This window comes from Neoarius graeffei, chromosome 6, assembly GCF_027579695.1.
Source record: "Neoarius graeffei isolate fNeoGra1 chromosome 6, fNeoGra1.pri, whole genome shotgun sequence".
NCBI lineage: Eukaryota > Metazoa > Chordata > Actinopteri > Siluriformes > Ariidae > Neoarius > Neoarius graeffei.
This window is the reverse complement of record NC_083574.1, coordinates 94,085,712-94,103,211: the sequence shown is the minus strand read 5'-3', so window position 1 is coordinate 94,103,211 and position 17,500 is coordinate 94,085,712. Positions and strand designations below refer to the sequence as shown.

Below are 17,500 nucleotides of genomic sequence, written 5' to 3'. Positions count from 1 at the left end.
CAGCCTGTTGGCACGACGAGCAAAACATCAGGTTTCGTTATGAGTGTGAGTTTTTTTTTTTATTTTATCTGATTTGTGAGGCTGAACAGATTTTTTTTTTTATCTATTCTTGACATGACTCACGATCATGCACTGCTCTGTGCTCCGTTTTTGTCATCATGAGCACTCGCTCTTCAAGTTCATGCCTAGCTTCTTCAGGGAAGCGCGTGAGAAAAATCACAGACTGTAGAACGCACTCCGTGTCGGGAGGATGAGGATGTGAGGACGCGTTTGGATGGATGGATGGATGGATGGATGGATGGATGGAAGGAAATGAAAATTATGCGAGGAACAAAACTGGAACTTGTCATGTAATTACAGCGTCTTGCAAAAGTATTCATCCCCCCTTGGTGTTTGTCCTGTTTTGTCGCATTACAAGCTGGAATTAAAATGGATTTTTGGAGCGTTTGCACCGTTTGATTTACGCGACATGCCGACAGCTTTAAAAGCGCAGAATGTTTTTGTACTGTGACACAAACAATAATTAAGATGAAAAAAAAAAAAAACGGAAATCTGGAGTGTGCATAGGTATTCACCCCCTTTCGTATGATGAAACCCCTAAATAAGAGCTGGTCCAACCAATTCACTTCATAAGTCGCATCATTAGTTGATTAAGATCCAATCAGAGTGTCACATGATCTGTCACATGATGTCTGTATATATAAATCACCCTGTTCTGGAAGAACCCTGACTCTGTAACACTACTAAGCAAGCAACATGAGAACCAAGGAACCTCCAAACAGGTCAGAGTCAAAGTTGTGGAGAAGTATAGATCAGGGTTGGGTTATAAAAAATATCCCAAACTTTGAATATCCCAGGGAGCACCATTAAATCCGTTATAGCAAAATGGAAAGAACATGTCACCACTACAAACCTGACAAGAGAAGGCCCCGCCCACCAAAACTCACAGACCGGGCAAGGAGGGCATTAATCAGAGATGAAACAAAACACCAAAGATAACACTGAAGGAGCTGCAAAGAGCCACAGCGGAGATGGGAGTATCTGTCCATAGGAACATTTTAAGCTGTACACTCCACAGAGTGGGCGGGGCTTTATGGAAGAGTGGCCAGAAAAAAAGCCAGTGCTTAAGAAAACATGTTCGGAGTTTGCCCAACAGCATGTGGCAGACTCCCCAAACTCATGGAAGAAGATTCTCTGGTTAAATGAGACTAAAATTGATCTTTTTGGCCATCATGGGAAATGCCATATGTGGCGCAAACCCAACACCCTGAGAACACCATTCCTACAGTGAAGCATGGTGGTGGCAGCATCATGCTGTGGGGATATTTTTCATCTGCAGGGACAGGAAAGCTGGTCAGGACTGAAGGAAAGATGGATGGCACTAAATACAGGGCAATTCTGGAGGAAAACCTGTTTGACTCAGCCAGAGGTTTGAGACTGGGATGAAGATTCATGTTCCAGCAGGACAATGACCCTAAACATGCTGCTAAAGCTACACTGGAGCAGTTTAAAAAGAAACATTTAAATGTCTTGGAATGGCCTAATCAAAGCCCAGACCTCAATCCAATTGAGAATCTGTGGCATAACTTGAAGATTGCTGTACACCAACGCAACCCATCTAACTTGAAGGAGCTGGAGCAGTTTTGCCTTGAGGAATGGGCCAAAATCCCAGTGGCTAGATGTGCTAAGCTAATAGAGACATACCCCAAGAGACTTGCAGCAAAAGGTGGCTCTACAAAGTATTGACTTTGTGGGGTTGAATACCTATGCACGCTCCAGATTTCTGTTTTTTCATCTTAATTATTGCTTGTGTCACAATAAAAAAAACCAACAGTGTGCACCTTTAAAGTTGTAGGCATGTTGTGGAAATCAAATGGTGCTAACCCTCCAAAAATCCATTTTAATACCAGCTTGTAATGCAATAAAACACCAAGGGGGATGAATACTTTTGCAAGACACTGTACTAGAAGTTATTGTCTATGGGAGAGAGGAGATGTAGTAGTTATCGCCCGTCACTGAGGAGACGTAGACTCGGCCCTAGAGGAAGTCTCCGGCGAGGTCCCATGCAATCGAAACTCCCAGGCGAGCGAGGGAGGGGATTCCCCGCCAAGGCTGCACGCAGAGTGTTAGCGTGATCATGTAGCCTATGAGAGATGAATAGTGTGTTGGTTTAGCACTAATCCCATTTGGAAAATTGCAAATGTTGTCTTGGGCCCCTCTGGGGTGTCACCTAATCCATGTGCAAAGTCCAGAGTATGTGCATCCAGCCGTGTCGATTTGCACAGGTGAACAGACAGAGAGACAGACAGCCTTCCTTTAGCAGGATAGATTTACAGGATGATGTAGCGTCAGCTAATTTTGCCACATTAATAACGTCAATGGCTTGTTTGGAATCCAAAACAGCAAAGCTGGGCAGGAGGGGCTTATTCTCCGTCCCGTGTCAGTCACAGTGTCACTAGGAGCCTGTGAGCTCGTGTATGTGGAATGTTGTGTTTGGGTCTGAGCTGCTGGTGCAAACCCAAACCACTGATAACTGGAAGAAAAAAAAAAGTATCTGTCGTACACTGCAAAAAATGGCCTTTCAAAAATAAGAAATAAAAGATTAAAACAAAGCATATTTGCTTGAATCAGGTGAAAAAAATCTGCCAATGGAACGAGTCGAATTTGACTTGGTAAGATTTCTTAAAGTAAGATGAAAACTCTAACCTGTTTTTAGATGAAATAATTCCAAAATAAGATTGGGGAACTTATTACGCGAGATCTGATTAACTCAAAATAATCAAAAGAGTTCTTATAACAAGATCGTACTTCTTACATTTAGCCATTCAAGTCATTTTTATTTATTTCATTTTAAGGGTATTTCACTTAACCCATTGACGCCGGATGCTGCGTCACGCAACATTGCCCCAAATGCCGGTTGCTGCATAACGCAGCATTGTTGGTTTGTCATTATTTTCAAGACTCATCTATGTGTTAACAAATGGGTTAGTGTTAATGCTGAATGAGCATGATCCAATAAAAGCAGAGAATTTTCTCTTTTAAATGCAACTTATTTCATGTCTTTATGTGCTTCAGAGGCTGAGATATTGAATTTTTCATAGGCGTTTTCAATTAATTATTTTTATTTCAGAAAACCCTCAGGCAGATGGGGACCTTTTCTAAAAACTGGCTTAGGCATTTGCAGACGGTTTTTTGCAGGCGTTTCAGGCGTCAATGGGTTAAATTCATGACAAAGTCTTCGCAGTAAAAACTGAATTTAAGATAAATATACTAATATTAAGATTGTTAAATTCCACAACTAAGCATTGCTAGCTTAAAAGATTCTCCTTTTGTGACCCGTAATTAGTAAAATACTCTAGATATGAGACCAGAGACTATCTTGAATCAAGTTGACGACACGTGTAGCATTGCAACAAGTTTATTTTTTTTCCCATTTCAACATTCAAACATTAAAACATCTCTTAAAGTGCCATTCCACCATTGGATGTATTTTTTTGGCATAAAATACAATATATTTTATGACAACATGACTAGACAGAGAAATCTTTTAGCTTCAAAATGATATATCAAACATCATTTTTTGACAAGTATATTAATTTTGCGACCAAAGTCACCTACCCTTTTAATTTCCGCGCGGTAGTGAAACATGATGTCATCGGCAGGTTCCCCTTCTTGTGTACGCACAGATTATCAGCAATGGCGGATAGAACGCGATTGTCAGCTACGGAAAAGAAGCGAAGGAAAATAGCAAGTGATGCCCGAAGGAGACGGTCGATGGTGAATATCGGCACAGCAATCGACAAGTGGAAATCGCGTTCTATCCGCCATTGCTGATAATCTGTGCCACGTCACACGTGACGTGGTACACAAGAAGGGGAACCTGCCGATGACATCACGTTTCACTACCGCGCGGAAATTAAAAGGGTAGGTGACTTTGGTCGTAAAATTAATATACTTGTCGTTGTCAAAAAATTATGTTTGATATATCATTTTGAAGCTAAAAGATTTCTCTGTCTAGTCATGTTGTCATAAAATATATTGTATTTTATGCCAAAGAATACATCCAATGGTGGAATGGCACTTTAAGATTCCACTTCCCCAGGACCTCAGGCACCAAAAAAAAAAAGTCTACGCATTTTGACTTACAGTGCTTACACAACGCCAAAGCAACAGTGCATTTTGGGGGCACTGACTATTCATGTGTACGAGGGGTTTACAAGATCAGGCACAAAAACAACCCCCAACCAACCAACCAACCAACCAAAAAAAAACACTGAGCTTAACTCACAGCATTCCAAAAAGACGTCACTAAAACGCCCTCCACTCACTCATAGCCTTTTTGAAGGCGCTTGTCTGGTCTAGAGTCTGTACAGCATCTAGAAGGAGCTCACTCTGAATGACTGAGAAAACAGTCGCAGTAAACTGAGGATCTGTACTGTAAAAAAAAATAGTTGAGAATACTTGAAATTTCAAGGCAACCGTCTGCATTAAGAATTTTATGTTTTGCCAACGATGTGCCCATGATAATCCAAACTATGATAAAACTGTTATCTTTATTAAGAATTCTTAATTAAGTCAATTTTCAATTCCTCATTCTGCCAACATAGATTTCTCTTTTTGCTGAACAGTGGCATTCACAGTAGTGCAAAAAGGCAATTGAGGTTATCACAATTTTTTTTTTAGATTTTTTCACCTCTATTTGGATAGGACAGTGTAGAGACAGGAAATGAGCGGGAGAGAGAGAGATGGGGAGGGATCGGGAAACAACCTTGGGTCGGAACCGAACCCGGGTCCCCGGATTTATGGTATGGCGGCTTATCCACCTGAGCCGCAACGCCCCCGAGGTTATCACAATTTATCATTAAACTACACATGCCTTTTTTCATTGTTCTACACAATTACAAAAATTTTTAAAACCCATGTCGTGGGTGTGGCTCAGGTGGATAAGGTGCCATACCATAAATCCGGGGACCCAGGTTCGATTCCGACCCAAGGTCATTTCCCGATCCCTCCCCGTCCCGCTCATTTCCTGTCTCTACACTGTCCTATCCAAATAAAGGTGAAAAAAGCCCCCCAAAAAAGTCTGATAACCTCAATTGCCTTTTTGTACTACTGTGAATGCCACTGTTCAGCAAAAAGAGAAATCTATGTTGGCAGAATGAGGAATTGAAAATTGACTTAATTAAGAATTCTTAATAAAGATAACAGTTTTATCATAGTTTGGATTATCATGGGCACATCATTGGCAAAACATAAAATTCTTAATGCAGACTGTTGCCTTGAAATTTCAAGTATTCTCAACTATTCTTTTTTTACAGTGTGTAAGGTGGAGTTGAATTGTAATGAAAGATTCAAAGATTTCATTAAAGTTCATTTATTCCCAAAACAAGCATACTTTGTTCTTTTTTCTTGAAACAAGATGAACCGCATTTGACAAATGTCCAAAATGTACTTACTTGTTTTTAAAAAAACTTGTTTTATTTTCAAAGGTGCTCCAAATAAGACTTTTTCAAGACATTTTGTCTATACAAGATTTTCAAGATGGACTGTCTAAAAACTAGCCTTTCTAGCTAAGGCCCACTTTACACGGGGACGGTCTGAAACAAAAACGCTAAAGTCCGTTTTCGTTCTCACTTTTTTCCGCGTCTACACGACCGTTTTCAAGGAGGAAATCTGCGTCTATACGGTGACGCATAAATGTGTGGAATTCAATTGGATGTGCATGCCAGGCGGCTAGGTGGCGCTGTGAAAGACCTCCGCTATGTCTGCACGCATGCGCAACGTCTTCCGTCTTGTCTGATCTACACATCTGCGCCGAGAAAACTTTGACTACTCTGGCTATGGTAAGTAAGAAAGTAAGTAAAAAAGTAACAGCATGCTATACCCGCCTCTGTTCATTAACGGTATATGTGCAGATTCGGTATAGATGTTCGAAGGACTCCTGGACGTTTATTAAAGGTCCCATGGCATCGTTTTTTCATTAATTGTGCGGTGGTCTCTAGTATGAATGAATGCCCTGTGAGCCGGTTTTGGTGAAAAAAATGCTGTGGTTCTCCTGTTTCAGGCTGTTCTAGTTTGGTGGAGGAGCGGGTGGCGGGACAGCGACAGGATTTCAGCTCTTATCATTAATATTCATGACATGTAAACGTGTTACCTCTGATTGGCTAACAGCACTGTGACGCTACCTCCAGTGGGTCAGAACAAGCGGATGTGGGTGTCTTACTATGGCGAGAGAGAAGGAACAAACCGCGAAGGGAAAAATACCGCGCGCTGATGTCATTAAGGTGCGACGCGAGGAAATAAAATAAATTCAACAAATGTTTGGTTTTTTACTGAACAAACAAACAAATAAAATGAACGAATGACTTAAAAAAAGAATGTGGGTGTCTTTGTAAAAACTGTTTTGATTGGCTATTATAACAGAGCATGCTGCATGCTTTTTGGTTTTGTAGCGCAGAGTACCTGGCTGGGCGGCACGGTGGTGTAGTGGTTAGCGCTGTCGCCTCACAGCAAGAAGGTCCTGGGTTCGAGCCCCGGGGCCGGCGAGGGCCTTTCTGTGTGGAGTTTGCATGTTCTCCCCGTGTCCGCGTGGGTTTCCTCCGGGTGCTCCGGTTTCCCCCACAGTCCAAAGACATGCAGGTTAGGTTAACTGGTGACTCTAAATTGACCGTAGGTGTGAATGTGAGTGTGAATGGTTGTCTGTGTCTGTGTCAGCCCTGTGATGACCTGGCGACTTGTCCAGGGTGTACCCCGCCTTTCGCCCGTAGTCAGCTGGGATAGGCTCCAGCTTGCCTGCGACCCTGTAGAAGGATAAAGCGGCTAGAGATAATGAATGAATGAATGAATGAGTACCTGGCTAACTGCAGGAAGCGGTTAGCTGCACAGCTAATGTAGCCATTGCAAGGCTAACGTGGCACCGATTTTAAAACACGGCAAAACGACTTAACAGTTCTACACTTACTCATTGGGTGTTTGTGGCTGATGCGGCAGGGATGCTTGGTACGGACCCAGGCTTCAGTGACAGTTGATGTGCAAAACCTGCCCTGTACTGTCCCAAGTTGTGGAAACATTCATCAGGAAAATGCTTCCGACAAACATACACCGTCTTAGGTAGACTCGACGGCGTATTATTGGAGTAAATAAAATTAAGCCACTGCGTCTTCAGGGGCTCTCCCGTCGGCAGTAAAAACAGACTCCTTTCTGTGTTGTCACATCCACGTACAGCGCAACTTCCATGTTTGGTGGCAACTTTTGAGCTGGGCGGGGCAATCCATACAGTGGGTGGGAATCCAGAGGGGGGGCGTGGGGATCATCTCCCTTGCTGACGTAGTAAAGGGAAGAGCCTATCAACGCGCCATTTTGACGCGCCATTCTCAAATGTTGACAAAGGGTGGGCATAGTTTGGTTTACACATTATGAAATTTCTAGCCACTGGGGTGACTTAAGAAGGTCAGAGGAACTCATTTTAACGTAAAAAATTTCATGCCATGGGACCTTTAAAGCTGCCAGAGCAGCTTGAAGGTCCGTTGGATTGATGTAATCAGACATGCTCTTACTTTTTTACTTACTTTCTTACTTCCCGGGCTGGCATGTACAGTATATGACATATGTATGACGTAAACGCGTACCCGACGTGAGCAGATCCGAGCAGAGTTTCGCGTATTGGGTAGTTTAGACGGATATGCAACGGGGGCTGTTTTTAACTTATCCACTCTGGAAGGCGTTTTCAATTTTTTCCGTTTTTCAGCCTCGGAAACGCCGTCCCCGTGTAGACGAAAGGCACTTCCGATAAAATATTTAGTCGTTTTTACCCGACAGCGTCCTCGTGTAAACGGGTCCTAAATGAGGTTTTGCTTGTTGGGCAATCATGTCTTATAATAAGGGTGGCTAGATATTTTGACTTGAAAATAGACAAATAAACTTCCTAAGATTTTTATTTTTTGCAGTGTATTTGTAGCTGTTTAGGGTTAAGGTGATGATAGACAGGGCAACTTTTGGGGGCAACGTTGCTGGGCTTCGACACTTTCCCGCTCGACGAGTTTCATCATTTTAGGCAACTTTTATTTATTAAGATCATCTAATCAGAGTGCTAGCAGCGAATCACACGGCCACCTAAGAGCTTCTGAAATTTTCAACAAAGATGTCTCTCTCCGGCAGTGGAGAGAAGAAAAAGATGAAAGAACTTCTATCTTTTTATGTTGGTAAGTCGTTATGTTCTGTGTAAACCCAAAGTGGCGAATTTACCTCATCAAATGCTGAGAAAACCTACAGATGTCTATTTTTATGCTCAGGTTGGAATTAAGACACTGATTTTTTTTTTCAGCTAAGCGTGAACTGCCGTTCGCTCCGTATCCACCGCTCCATAGAGACTGAATGGGCTTTTGCTAGCATAGGTAGCTGAAAGTTATCGCTAGCCACGTAGGGATGATGTTAGCTCTTTTGCGGCAAGTTAAAAGTGATGGGCAGCTCGTGATTTTTTTTTTTTTTGTGAGTTGTAATAGAGATTGTCGAACTTTTGGTCTGATCTAATTCACATACAGATAATATGCACGACTACGTGTGGAACCCGAGGGTGAAACAGGACACACTTCAGGATCTAAAACAGAAAGAAAGCCTTTCAGGAGCTCCGTCAGCAATTCACCGATGAGCAACAAGTTATGAATGATGAATCCCATTGTGAAAAGTTTTAACGTTATGCTTTTTAGTTGCTGTGACTTATAAATGTTAAAATAATGCTAAATTATCTTTCGACCGGAGGATCGATTCAGTTTTGTTCCAGAAGTTGAGTGAAATAAATAAAGGCTGAAGCCAAAACAAAAGTAACGGCTGTAAATGTTTCAGTGTCCATCTTTGCGGCGTCTGTCTCCCTGGCGATAGATTTGCTCTTATCTGATTGGTTGTTGCCGACTGTCTGTTGCTGTAATTAGTTGCCGTGTCTCACCTGGTTGCCCGGCAACACTGCACAAAGTTGCCCCGTGTATCATCACCTTTACAGTATTCCTAAATTTCACCTTGAGGATCAATAAAGTTTTTCTGCCTCTACGTCTGCTAGTCTGTCTGTCTCTACATCTGCTAGTCTGTCTGTCTCTCTCTACATCTGTCTGTCTCCATGTCTGTCTGTCTGTCTGTCTCTCTATCTATCCAACGACAGTGCTCAAGTTAGTAGGTCACAGACCCAAATCAATGACCCGCTCTTGCACGACCTCGCCCTCTCTCTCTCTCTCTCTCTCTCCCTCTCGTTTTTGTCTCTCTCTCCCTTTCTCTCTCTCCCCCCTCGTCTCTCTCTCGCCCCCTCTCTCCCCCTCGTCTTTCTCTCTCTCCCTCCCCCCCTTGTCTCTCCATCTTGTCTCTCCCTCTCTCCCCCCCTTGTCTGTCTGTCTCTCTCTCTCTCTCTCTCTCTCCCCCGGTCTCTCTCTCTCTCTCCCCCCTTGTCTCTGTCTGTCTTTCTCTCTCTCTCCCCTTGTCTATCTCTCTCTCTCCTTGTCTCTCTGTCTCTTTCTCTCTCTCTCCCCTTGTCTCTGTCTGTCTGTCTCTCTCTCTCTCTCTCTCTCACCCCTTGTATATCTGTCTCTCCCCCCTTGTCTCTCCCTCTTGTCTCTCTCTCCCTCCTTGTCTGTCTGTCTGTCTCTCTCTCTCTCCCCTTGTGTTGTCTCTCTCTCCCCCTTGTCTCTCTCTTGTCTCTCTCTCCCCTTGTCTCTCCTTCATGTCTGTCTCTCTCTCCCCCCTTGTCTCCCTCTTGTCTCTCTCTCTCCCCTTGTCTCTCGCTCTTGTCTCTCTCTCCCCTCTTGTCTCTCTGTCTGTCTCTCTCTCCCCCTTGTCTCTCTCTCGTCTCTCTCTCCCCTTGTCTCTCCCTCTTGTCTGTCTCTCTCTCCCCCCTTGTCTCCCTCTTGTCTCTCTCTCTCTCTCCCCTTGTCTCTCCCTCCTTTCCCTCTCTCCCCTTGTCTCTCCCTCTTGTCTGTCTCTCTCTCCCCCCTTGTCTCCCTCTTGTCTCTCTCTCTCTCCCCTTGTCTCTCCCTCCTTTCCCTCTTTCCCCTTGTCTCTCCCTCTTGTCTCTCTCTCTCCCCTTGTCTCTCCCTCTTGTCTCTCTCTCTCCCCTTGTCTCTGTCTGACTCTCTCTCTCTCCCCTTGTCTCTCCCCCTTGTCTCTCCCTCTTCTCTCTCTCTCCTCCCCTTGTCTCTCTGTCTCTCTCTCCCCCCTTGTCTCCCTCTTGTGTCTCTCCCTCTGGTCCCTCTCTTCCCTTGTCTCTCCCTCTTGTCTCTCTCTCCCCCTTGTCTCTCCCTCTTCTCTCTCTCTCTCCCCCTTGTCTCTCTGTCTCTCTCTCTTCCCCCCTTGTCTCTCTCTCTGAGATATAAACTCTGCTGACGGGTTCATGGTCAGGTCACTGACTCTCTGAGACATGCAGCCATACAATTAAGCCTTGTTTGTAAAAACCTGTTTGACGTGAATGTAATCAATTCGAAGCATACAATTCATTCCATCATCATCATCATACTGAAACAAAGAGCAAAACACACACACACACACACACACACACACACACACACACACACACACACACACACACACACACAGAGTTCCTGGAGAAGTACAAGTCATACAGGAGCTTTGGGTTAGTGAGGTTCCTCATGTAGACTGCTGTGTCGTTGCTGTTTAGAGCTCAGACATGGTATTATGTAAATAGTAGAGGTGTGTTATCAACTTCACAAATATACATCTCTCTCTCTCACACACACACACACACACACACACACACACACACACACACACACCTGTCTGGCATGGTCTGGATTCCTGTCTGATGGAAGGTGTTGGCGTGAGAGGTTTATATCAGACGCCTGATGGCTGCGGAGGTATAATTGCACTTTAACGTCACACACCACAGCAGACGCGGCTCTCACACGCTAATCGCTCGACACTGCGAGGGAGGACGCTAACTCTGCTCCACTCATCATTCCAACACTGTCTGGTTGCGCCTGATTACAAAGAAACTCCCACACCGAGATAGACAGACCTGTGTACACACTCACTTATTCTCTCTCTCTCTCTCACACACACACACACACGGTTGCTCCTTTCAGACACTGTACCAGAGCTGATGCGAGGTTAACGGCCTTTGGGTTAGTGAGGTTAAGCAGGGTGTGTGTACTGCGCAGGCTGAGTGAAGTAATTCAGAGGCAATAATCTTGATGCTGTGAATTAAACTCCTCGGCTGTTTGAGGGTTGGAGCTTACAGTGCCGCTCACACACGCAGCGTGTAGTGTGTCTGAACGGAACCCTGGAGTGTTCTCCGCCTCACTGTGGTTCTTTCAGTAAGTGAGAACATCATGATCCCATGTGGGACTGAGAGCGTCAGACAGAAGTAGTCTGGCTTCTAATGAGAAAATGATTCCACTCGGAATCGACTCACTTAGAGGAAGTGAATCAAACGAGCTGTGTGTGTGTGTGTGTGTGTGTGTGTGTGTGTGTGTGTGTGTGTGTGTGTGTGTGTGTGTTGAGGTGCAGCACTGTGTGTGTGTTGAGGTTCAGCGGTGTGTGTGTGTGTGTTGAGGTTCAGCGGTGTGTGTGTGTGTTGAGGTTCAGCGGTGTGTGTGTGTTGAGGTTCAGCGGTGTGTGTGTGTGTGTGTGTGTTGAGGTTCAGCGGTGTGTGTGTGTGTGTGTGTATGTGTGTTGAGGTTCAGCGGTGTGTGTGTGTGTGTGTGTGTGTGTGTGTGTGTGTGTGTGTGTGTGTGTGTTGAGGTTCAGCGGTGTGTGTGTGTGTGTGTTGAGGTTCAGCAGTGTGTGTGTGTTGAGGTTCAGCGGTGTGTGTGTGTGTGTGTGTGTGTGTGTGTGTATGTGTGTTGAGGTTCAGCGGTGTGTGTGTGTTGAGGTTCAGCGGTGTGTGTGTGTTGAGGTTCAGCGGTGTGTGTGTATGTTGAGGTTCAGCGGTGTGTGTGTGTGTGTTGAGGTTCAGCGGTGTGTGTGTGTTGAGGTTCAGCGGTGTGTGTGTGTGTGTTGAGGTTCAGCGGTGTGTGTGTGTTGAGGTTCAGCGGTGTGTGTGTGTTGAGGTTCAGCGGTGTGTGTGTGTGTGTGTTGAGGTTCAGTGGTGTGTGTGTGTATATGTGTGTGTTGAGGTTCAGTGGGGTGTGTGTGTGTGTTGAGGTTCAGCGGTGTGTGTGTGTGTTGAGGTTCAGCGGTGTGTGTGTGTGTTGAGGTTCAGCGGTGTGTGTGTGTGTGTTGAGGTTCAGCGGTGTGTGTGTTGAGGTTCAGCGGTGTGTGTGTGTGTTGAGGTTCAGCGGTGTGTGTGTGTGTTGAGGTTCAGCGGTGTGTGTGTGTGTGTTGAGGTTCAGCGGTGTGTGTGTGTGTGTTGAGGTTCAGCGGTGTGTGTGTGTGTTGAGGTTCAGCGGTGTGTGTGTGTGTGTTGAGGTTCAGCGGTGTGTGTGTGTGTGTGTATATGTGTGTTGAGGTTCAACGGTGTGTGTGTGTGTGTTGAGGTTCAGCGGTGTGTGTGTGTGTGTTGAGGTTCAGCGGTGTGTGTGTGTGTGTGTGTTGAGGTTCAGCGGTGTGTGTGTGTGTGTGTGTTGAGGTTCAGCGGTGTGTGTGTGTGTGTGTGTGTGTGTGTGTGTGTGTATGTGTGTTGAGGTTCAGCGGTGTGTGTGTGTGTGTTGAGGTTCAGCGGTGTGTGTGTGTGTGTGTGTGTGTGTGTGTGTTGAGGTTCAGCGGTGTGTGTGTGTGTGTGTGTGTGTGTGTGTGTGTGTGTGTGTTGAGGTTCAGCAGTGTGTGTTGAGGTTCAGCGGTGTGTGTGTGTTGAGGTTCAGCGGTGTGTGTGTGTGTGTGTGTTGAGGTTCAGCGGTGTGTGTGTGTGTGTTGAGGTTCAGCGGTGTGTGTGTGTATGTGTGTTGAGGTTCAGCGGTGTGTGTGTGTGTTGAGGTTCAGCGGTGTGTGTGTGTGTGTGTGTGTGTGTTGAGGTTCAGCGGTGTGTGTGTGTGTGTGTGTGTGTGTGTGTATGTGTGTTGAGGTTCAGCGGTGTGTGTGTGTGTGTGTTGAGGTTCAGCGGTGTGTGTGTGTGTGTGTGTGTGTGTGTGTTGAGGTTCAGCAGTGTGTGTGTGTGTTGAGGTTCAGCGGTGTGTGTGTGTGTGTTGAGGTTCAGCGGTGTGTGTGTGTGTGTGTGTTGAGGTTCAGCGGTGTGTGTGTGTGTGTGTGTTGAGGTTCAGCGGTGTGTGTGTGTGTGTGTGTGTGTGTGTGTGTGTGTGTGTGTGTGTGTGTTGAGGTTCAGCGGTGTGTGTGTGTGTGTGTGTGTGTGTGTGTGTGTGTGTTGAGGTTCAGCGGTGTGTGTGTGTGTGTGTGTGTTGAGGTTCAGCGGTGTGTGTGTGTGTGTGTGTGTGTGTGTGTGTGTTGAGGTTCAGCGGTGTGTGTGTGTGTGTGTGTGTGTGTGTGTGTGTGTTGAGGTTCAGCGGTGTGTGTGTGTGTGTGTGTGTGTGTGTGTTGAGGTTCAGCAGTGTGTGTGTGTGTTGAGGTTCAGCGGTGTGTGTGTGTGTGTTGAGGTTCAGCGGTGTGTGTGTGTGTGTGTGTGTGTTGAGGTTCAGCAGTGTGTGTGTGTGTTGAGGTTCAGCGGTGTGTGTGTGTGTGTGTGTGTTGAGGTTCAGCGGTGTGTGTGTGTGTGTTGAGGTTCAGCGGTGTGTGTGTGTGTTGAGGTTCAGCGGTGTGTGTGTGTGTTGAGGTTCAGCGGTGTGTGTGTGTGTGTTGAGGTTCAGCGGTGTGTGTGTGTGTGTTGAGGTTCAGCGGTGTGTGTGTGTTGAGGTTCAGCGGTGTGTGTGTGTGTGTGTTGAGGTTCAGCGGTGTGTGTGTGTGTGTGTGTTGAGGTTCAGCGGTGTGTGTGTGTGTGTGTGTTGAGGTTCAGCGGTGTGTGTGTGTGTGTGTGTGTGTGTGTGTGTGTGTGTTGAGGTTCAACGGTGTGTGTGTGTGTGTGTGTGTGTGTGTGTGTGTGTTGAGGTTCAGCGGTGTGTGTGTGTGTGTGTGTGTGTGTTGAGGTTCAGCGGTGTGTGTGTGTGTGTGTGTGTGTGTGTTGAGGTTCAGCGGTGTGTGTGTGTGTGTGTGTGTGTTGAGGTTCAGCAGTGTGTGTGTGTGTTGAGGTTCAGCGGTGTGTGTGTGTGTGTGTTGAGGTTCAGCGGTGTGTGTGTGTGTGTTGAGGTTCAGCAGTGTGTGTGTGTGTTGAGGTTCAGCGGTGTGTGTGTGTGTGTGTTGAGGTTCAGCGGTGTGTGTGTGTGTGTGTTGAGGTTCAGCGGTGTGTGTGTGTGTGTGTGTGTGTGTGTGTGTGTGTGTGTGTGTGTGTGTATGTGTGTTGAGGTTCAGCGGTGTGTGTGTGTGTGTTGAGGTTCAGCGGTGTGTGTGTGTGTGTGTGTGTGTGTGTGTGTGTGTTGAGGTTCAGCGGTGTGTGTGTGTGTGTGTGTGTGTGTGTGTGTGTGTGTGTGTTGAGGTTCAGCAGTGTGTGTGTGTGTTGAGGTTCAGCGGTGTGTGTGTGTTGAGGTTCAGCGGTGTGTGTGTGTGTGTGTTGAGGTTCAGCGGTGTGTGTGTGTGTGTTGAGGTTCAGCGGTGTGTGTGTGTATGTGTGTTGAGGTTCAGCGGTGTGTGTGTGTGTGTGTGTGTGTGTGTGTGTGTGTGTTGAGGTTCAGCGGTGTGTGTGTGTGTGTGTGTGTTGAGGTTCAGCGGTGTGTGTGTGTGTGTGTGTGTGTGTGTGTGTGTTGAGGTTCAGCGGTGTGTGTGTGTGTGTGTGTGTGTGTGTGTGTGTGTTGAGGTTCAGCGGTGTGTGTGTGTGTGTGTGTGTGTGTGTGTTGAGGTTCAGCAGTGTGTGTGTGTGTTGAGGTTCAGCGGTGTGTGTGTGTGTGTTGAGGTTCAGCGGTGTGTGTGTGTGTGTGTGTGTGTTGAGGTTCAGCAGTGTGTGTGTGTGTTGAGGTTCAGCGGTGTGTGTGTGTGTGTGTGTGTTGAGGTTCAGCGGTGTGTGTGTGTGTGTTGAGGTTCAGCGGTGTGTGTGTGTGTTGAGGTTCAGCGGTGTGTGTGTGTGTTGAGGTTCAGCGGTGTGTGTGTGTGTGTTGAGGTTCAGCGGTGTGTGTGTGTGTGTTGAGGTTCAGCGGTGTGTGTGTGTTGAGGTTCAGCGGTGTGTGTGTGTGTGTGTTGAGGTTCAGCGGTGTGTGTGTGTGTGTGTGTTGAGGTTCAGCGGTGTGTGTGTGTGTGTGTGTTGAGGTTCAGCGGTGTGTGTGTGTGTGTGTGTGTGTGTGTGTGTGTGTGTTGAGGTTCAACGGTGTGTGTGTGTGTGTGTGTGTGTGTGTGTGTGTGTTGAGGTTCAGCGGTGTGTGTGTGTGTGTGTGTGTGTGTTGAGGTTCAGCGGTGTGTGTGTGTGTGTGTGTGTGTGTGTTGAGGTTCAGCGGTGTGTGTGTGTGTGTGTGTGTGTTGAGGTTCAGCAGTGTGTGTGTGTGTTGAGGTTCAGCGGTGTGTGTGTGTGTGTGTTGAGGTTCAGCGGTGTGTGTGTGTGTGTTGAGGTTCAGCAGTGTGTGTGTGTGTTGAGGTTCAGCGGTGTGTGTGTGTGTGTGTTGAGGTTCAGCGGTGTGTGTGTGTGTGTGTTGAGGTTCAGCGGTGTGTGTGTGTGTGTGTGTGTGTGTGTGTGTGTGTGTGTGTGTGTATGTGTGTTGAGGTTCAGCGGTGTGTGTGTGTGTGTTGAGGTTCAGCGGTGTGTGTGTGTGTGTGTGTGTGTGTGTGTGTGTGTTGAGGTTCAGCGGTGTGTGTGTGTGTGTGTGTGTGTGTGTGTGTGTGTGTGTGTTGAGGTTCAGCAGTGTGTGTGTGTGTTGAGGTTCAGCGGTGTGTGTGTGTTGAGGTTCAGCGGTGTGTGTGTGTGTGTGTTGAGGTTCAGCGGTGTGTGTGTGTGTGTTGAGGTTCAGCGGTGTGTGTGTGTATGTGTGTTGAGGTTCAGCGGTGTGTGTGTGTGTTGAGGTTCAGCGGTGTGTGTGTGTGTGTGTGTGTGTGTGTTGAGGTTCAGCGGTGTGTGTGTGTGTGTGTGTGTGTGTATGTGTGTTGAGGTTCAGCGGTGTGTGTGTGTGTGTTGAGGTTCAGCGGTGTGTGTGTGTGTGTGTGTGTGTGTTGAGGTTCAGCAGTGTGTGTGTGTGTTGAGGTGCAGCGGTGTGTGTGTGTGTGTGTGTGTGTGTGTGTTGAGGTTCAGCGGTGTGTGTGTGTGTGTGTTGAGGTTCAGCGGTGTGTGTGTGTGTGTGTGTGTGTGTGTGTGTGTGTGTGTATGTGTGTTGAGGTTCAGCGGTGTGTGTGTGTGTGTTGAGGTTCAGCGGTGTGTGTGTGTGTGTGTGTGTGTGTGTGTGTGTGTGTTGAGGTTCAGCAGTGTGTGTGTGTGTTGAGGTTCAGCGGTGTGTGTGTGTTGAGGTTCAGCGGTGTGTGTGTGTGTGTGTGTGTGTTGAGGTTCAGCGGTGTGTGTGTGTATGTGTGTTGAGGTTCAGCGGTGTGTGTGTGTGTTGAGGTTCAGCGGTGTGTGTGTGTGTGTGTGTGTTGAGGTTCAGCGGTGTGTGTGTGTGTGTGTGTGTGTGTGTATGTGTGTTGAGGTTCAGCGGTGTGTGTGTGTGTGTTGAGGTTCAGCGGTGTGTGTGTGTGTGTGTGTGTGTGTGTTGAGGTTCAGCAGTGTGTGTGTGTGTTGAGGTTCAGCGGTGTGTGTGTGTGTGTGTGTTGAGGTTCAGCGGTGTGTGTGTGTGTGTGTTGAGGTTCAGCGGTGTGTGTGTGTGTGTGTGTGTGTGTGTATGTGTGTTGAGGTTCAGCGGTGTGTGTGTGTGTGTTGAGGTTCAGCGGTGTGTGTGTGTGTGTGTGTGTGTGTGTGTGTGTTGAGGTTCAGCGGTGTGTGTGTGTGTGTGTGTGTGTGTGTTGAGGTTCAGCAGTGTGTGTGTGTGTTGAGGTTCAGCGGTGTGTGTGTGTTGAGGTTCAGCGGTGTGTGTGTGTGTGTGTGTGTGTTGAGGTTCAGCGGTGTGTGTGTGTGTGTTGAGGTTCAGCGGTGTGTGTGTGTATGTGTGTTGAGGTTCAGCGGTGTGTGTGTGTGTTGAGGTTCAGCGGTGTGTGTGTGTGTTGAGGTTCAGCGGTGTGTGTGTGTGTGTGTGTGTTGAGGTTCAGCGGTGTGTGTGTGTGTGTGTGTGTGTGTGTGTGTATGTGTGTTGAGGTTCAGCGGTGTGTGTGTGTGTGTTGAGGTTCAGCGGTGTGTGTGTGTGTGTGTGTGTGTGTGTTGAGGTTCAGCAGTGTGTGTGTGTGTTGAGGTTCAGCGGTGTGTGTGTGTGTGTGTGTTGAGGTTCAGCGGTGTGTGTGTGTGTGTGTGTTGAGGTTCAGCGGTGTGTGTGTGTGTGTGTGTGTTGAGGTTCAGCGGTGTGTGTGTGTGTGTGTGTGTGTGTGTGTGTGTGTTGAGGTTCAGCGGTGTGTGTGTGTGTGTGTGTGTGTGTGTGTGTTGAGGTTCAGCGGTGTGTGTGTGTGTGTGTGTGTGTTGAGGTTC

The 17,500-nt window shown here is 46.9% G+C and overlaps 1 protein-coding gene and 1 long non-coding RNA gene across 6 annotated transcripts in view; one reads left to right on the top strand and one right to left on the bottom strand.

Annotated features, from left to right (window-relative positions):
- lekr1 (leucine, glutamate and lysine rich 1) overlaps positions 1 to 17,500 on the bottom strand; it is a 273,905-nt gene that overhangs the window by 207,523 nt on the left and 48,882 nt on the right. The window lies entirely within an intron of this gene.
- LOC132888161 (uncharacterized) overlaps positions 1 to 17,500 on the top strand; it is a 33,033-nt gene that overhangs the window by 30 nt on the left and 15,503 nt on the right. Inside the window, exon 1 of the long non-coding RNA XR_009654910.1 lies at positions 1 to 45. This exon is cut by the window's left edge and continues 30 nt beyond it. This is a non-coding gene — a long non-coding RNA (uncharacterized LOC132888161). The remainder of the gene's footprint in view (positions 46 to 17,500) is intronic.